The 5,290-nt window shown below is 40.7% G+C and overlaps 1 long non-coding RNA gene across 1 annotated transcript; it reads right to left on the bottom strand.

The window, feature by feature from the left end:
- Positions 1-3,127: 3,127 nt before the first annotated feature.
- On the bottom strand, positions 3,128-3,498 carry LOC118734845. The gene is made up of 3 exons (XR_004992460.1): positions 3,470-3,498; positions 3,224-3,348; positions 3,128-3,167 (listed from the first exon to the last, which is right to left on the bottom strand). It is a non-coding gene; the product is annotated as an uncharacterized LOC118734845 (long non-coding RNA).
- Positions 3,499-5,290: the final 1,792 nt, after the last annotated feature.

Genomic DNA, 5,290 nt, shown 5'->3' with positions numbered 1-5,290 from the left:
TGCCTTGTATGTTGCCAGCAACGTTTCTTTGTCTTTGCCCCAAGTACTGCCGGCTAGCGACTTGAGGACCTTGTTGCGGCTCTGTACTTTATTGAAAATAGCGGTTGAGTGCGCAGAGAAGGAGAGCAGGCTGTCGAATGTTACTCCGAGTATTTTGGGGTTATTCACCGTCGGAATTGGTGTGTCATCGACGTGAATCCCCAGCGGTAGCCTGACCTCCTTCGTCCAGGTTGTGAACAGGGTCGCGGAGGATTTCGTAGGGGAGAGGGCTAGACACTTTGCAGTGAAGAAGCGAGAAAGTTCGGAGAGATATCCGTTTACTTTCGAAAACAGGTCATCAATTCCATTCCCAGTCGCCATGATCGAGCAATCGTCGGCATAAGAGACAATCGAGACTCCCTCTGGTGGTTGAGGGAGCTTTGAAATGTAAAAGTTAAACAGTAGCGGGGAAGGACACCACCCTGTGGAACCCCCTGTTTTATTTTTCTCTGTTTACTCGTTTTGTCTCTAAACATTACCGACGAATGTCGGCTACTCAGATAATTTGCCGACCACCGTTTGAGCCTCTGTGGGAGAGAGGAGGCCTCTATATCTTCTAGTAGCGTGGAATGGCAGACGGTGTCAAACGCCTTTGACAAGTCCAACGCTACTAGAATCGTTCTCTCACAGGGACGGTTTCGGTTAAGGACACGAGTTATCTGAGTGTTTATGGCTTTAAGTGCTGTTGTTGTACTGTGCACTTTACGGAAGCCATGCTGATGCTTCGCTGGGGTCAGGTGGTTTGTGAAGTACGGGAGTAGCAAGGCCTCGAGTGTCTTCGCTACAGGGGAAAGGAGTGTTATCGGACGATAAGAATCTCCTTTGTTGGCAGGTTTCCCCGGTTTGAGCAGTGGGACCACTCTCCCCACCTTCCAGATGTCTGGGATGATGAGAGTGGCCATAGACAAGTTGAGAACCTCCGTTAGGTACGCTACCCGAGCAGGACCCAAATTTTTCAGCATCAGCATGCATATTCCGTCGGGACCCATGGCTTTGGAGGCTTTCGCCTTCCCGATGGCCACCTGAACTTCACCGCAAGTGAAAGCAAGGGGGGCACAATTTGTTGGCAGTTTGTGCAGCCTTCTGGTCACTCGACGCTTGGCTTTGTCTACCGGAGGATGCAGTATGAACTGCCGGCTAAAATAGCTCGCGCATCGCTCCGGGTCCGACGAAGCATGGTCGCCGAAGGAAATTTCGACTCTGTCGTCGTGCTTCGTCGGATTAGACAATGACCTCACGGTTGACCAAAGCTTGCTCACACCAGAGGTGAAATTACAAGTCTTCAGGCGCTCCTCCCACTTCTTCCGCTTATGTACGTTTACAAGTTGCCGAATCTCTGCGTTGAGATCCCTGATACGGGGATCTCCGGGATCGGCCTGACGAAGGCTATCACGCTCATCAGCTAGAACAGCCGCTTCGGCAGGGAAGTTTGGACGTGGGTCCGATATACATCCTGCCGGTATGAAGCGAGCTGCAGCAGCAGTGATAGCCCTGCGGAACTTACGTTCACCGAGATGGACGTCGGTTGGTGTGGGGAGCGCTGCGAAGGTGTTTTCAGTAAACTCCACGCAACCTTTCCAATCAGCTTTGGAAAAGTTGATATAGGTCCGGTGTTTGGCGGAGGCAAAGTCGGTTGGTTTATCAATCGAGATGACTATGGGTAGATGGTCTGATGCTAGAGTAAGCATAGGTCGCCACGTTATGCTGTTTATCAGACCAGCGCTGACTATTGTGATGTCTGGCGAGCTACTGCAGTTACCCATAATCCTGGTGGGTGCGTCGTCGTTCATTGTGCAGAATGTCGAATCGTCTATCTGCTCAGCCTAGTCTGTTCCCCTACGATCGTTTGACAGGCTTGAGTGCCAAAGATCGTGGTGCGCATTAAAGTCACCTACTACCATACGGGTTTCACCTCTGAGGAGCGCACCTATATCAGGGTGATATCCTGCCGGGCAGCAGGTGACAGGGGGTATGTAAATGTTAAATATTTCGAGCTCGACATCGAATCGACGTAAGACGTGGTCCACTGTCTGTGTGTCCGTAGTCCCGAGCAGACCCTGAGGTGACTCCACCCCTCGCAGGCATTACACTTGACTGAGGTGGAGTTGTGGTGTAATCGTCTTCGGCATACACAGCAGGTGTATATTTCTGGCCCAGGGTTTGACTCGATGCCAGCCCTGAGTAGGAGAATGCGTAGTGAATGTTGCCCTATGGACGGACAACTTCTGAGATACTTCGCCGACCTAAACGGGGTTAGATCGCCCTTGGTCGGGTGAAACCCGAGTCATTCCGGTACGTAGAACACGTTCAGCTACAGCCAACATATTAACAATGGCATTGTTGCTATATTTTTTCGTTTGTACACGCTTTTGTTCTTCACTTCTCAAATACTTTTTCGAAATTAATAAAAACCAAGACAAAAATTAAAAATTATATGTTGCCTCTGACGGTATTCGAACCCGAACATGCTGGGAGCTAAGAACTAACAGCGAGCATCTCTACACGTTCAGCTACAGCCAGACATGCCAAAGTGCTTTCAAATGCTCAACTTCAATCACGTTTCGTTAAAACACGAGCAGTGATCGGATAACAAACAATGAGCTAGCGCAGAGACACCAGTTGGTCCGCTACAGCATGACAGGGGAACACTTTTGTAAGTACTCCAATTTACCACAAATAGACTACATGATCCAACGATTTTTGCAGGGGAGACACGAGTTGGTCCGCTACAGCATGACAGAGGAACACCTTTGTAAGTACTCCAATTTACCACAAATAGACTACATGGTCCAACGATTTTTGCAGGGTATATGCAATTATTATTAATTATATAGATTTTAATAGTTATTAGTGATCTTTCAGCCAAATCAGTCTTGTACTAATGACAAGTAAACAAACCAAATGACGTTTTTGCTATCTCTATAACTTCTGACTAGGAACAGTTGCTCAGTTACTCTCTCAAGTGTTCCCACTTACAGGTTTTATTTCAATAGGAACGGCTTCCTGTAAGTTCTGACTAAATCTTGTAAACCGGACTGCTATTGGAACAGACTAAGAAATTTTGATGCAAAAGATTTTCCGTGGTATTCATCATACAAATTAATCACCTTACTTGTCCGTATGTCGCTCTGGAAAGAAATATATTTTAATTTATATGTTTTCTTAAAAATAAATGCAAATTTACCTATTTTTTCTACCGGCAGGCACGAATATGGTATTCAAAACAGAAACAATGACGACGAATTTACCCCATATATTGTTGTATTTTAGCGCAAAACGATAAGTTTCACAAATATTTTAAATTATTGCCTGGAACATACACATTTAACGTTATTATTGGAAATGCAAGACTTGGCATGCATTTTTAATTTCTTATTTAATCAATTCAAATGAATAAAAACACATTTTTCTAAAATATTTCTCAATTTACATTTTAAAGTGTTTTCTGAAACTTGAATGCTCTTGTGCGGAGAATATGAGAATTGAAAATCAGGTGATCTCAGCTGTTTTCAAATGTAAACAAACAAAATGGCGCTTTCCATACTTGTAAGCCTATACAATGCTATAAGGCAGCCGAATGTCAGAAAATAAAGCGAGAAAGCTGTTTTACATTGTGGAAGAATACAAGTGAGATATCTTAGGGTTGACAGATAGTTGACAGGGTGTTCAATATGGCGATGACAGTGTGAACAATATGGCAGCCAATATGGCATACAACACCGAATGGCCCGAAGTAGCCAAACTACGACCCGAATGAAACGCTTCGTGAAAATCCAGGGTTGCGAAGTGGTATTTTGTTGGAAAATATAAAAGCCAGGATTTTGTGCAGCGCCGAATTTTAACAAAAGAGGGTTTTGTGTTCTCAAGATGAACAGAAAAGGGTTGCTGTGCTGTTTCGTTTTAAGCTTATTTTAATCTTAAGGTATCTAATTAAATATTAAAAGGAGACAAAAATTAAAGCAAAAATTTAAAATATATGTACATATCTGAAAATTATAAATTAAAAATATATATTTTCACGAGAGACAAATTAAATAAAATGGGTTAACTTTAAGGGAAATATACTTATCAGATTGGGTCAGATAGCGCTTTTACGTTATAAATAAAAATAATTCCTACTTAAATTTTATATAATTTTGGTAACGTATTTCTAAGCTGACCCTGAGATCTGTGAAATAATACATATTTATGTGCATATATTGTGTTGATTATGCTCTAAATCGCTAAATAATTCTTGCAGCAATCAGCTCCATTGGAAAGTGAAGTGACAATAGGCTGGTTTTCTTTATACAGCCCGTTTTAAATTCGTATTATTGTTATAATAAATTACAATTATTGTTTGTTTCCATTTCGGTCAACCGCGCAAATTATTTATTAAAAAAATGTCGTTTAAAAATAGCAATTTTGTTTACTTTTGAATAAGACTTTATCGAGTGCGCTATAAAGACAGGGGGATAAATGCTGTAAAGAAATATATGTTGAGTCCAATCGGTTTTTTGCTAATCCGGTTTTTGTGTAGGTATAAACAAGGTATATTAAAAAAATAAATCTCCATGAAAAAATATCGTTATTTTCGTATTTAAAATTAATCGGAATTTTATGGGGGGTTATAAAAACTCGTCTTAATTGAAACTTTGTTTTTTTCGGCTATATTTGTTATTATTTATTGGCCCAGATGCAAATATTGAATGAACTAACATATTTTAAATATTTACGGAACTACCATTTGTATGCAACCCTGCCTATCCTGTATTCAAGTAGATGTAATTCGAAAAATTTAAACGGATTTCTTTAAATCAAACTGAGCTGCGGACATATTGCGAATTCATTTTAAAACATTAACCACTACATTATATTAGTATTAAATACTTTCAATTAAGAAACAATTCTTACTAGAAAATAAATATGAATCGGTTTATTTTAAATATTCCAATGTATATTTTTTGTTAATGCAGATAGTGCGGATTTAACGTATTTTATAACCGTTACATGGGGAAAAGAAATTTTAGGCAGATTGTTATTGACAATTTTTACATAATTTACGATTGCAATCAATTTCTTTCAAAACTATAATCTAAATGATTGCAAGTTGTATTTTTTACGATCAAAACAGATTCCAATATTAGGTATATTATGCAAATGCAATCCAATTTGATTTGAGTTATTCAGTTTTAGATACATTTATATTTCTGTGTTCGTATGGAATAGTAGTTTATGTCGGGAAGCTGGCTTTAGTATAATCCGGCATTCC

The sequence above is a fragment of the Rhagoletis pomonella genome, unplaced genomic scaffold (assembly GCF_013731165.1).
Source record: "Rhagoletis pomonella isolate Grant_MI unplaced genomic scaffold, Rhpom_1.0 Rhpom_scaffold_00002, whole genome shotgun sequence".
In the NCBI taxonomy this organism is placed as follows: domain Eukaryota; kingdom Metazoa; phylum Arthropoda; class Insecta; order Diptera; family Tephritidae; genus Rhagoletis; species Rhagoletis pomonella.
The sequence above is the reverse complement of the archived record's forward strand: the minus strand, read 5'-3'. Positions and strand labels throughout refer to the sequence as shown.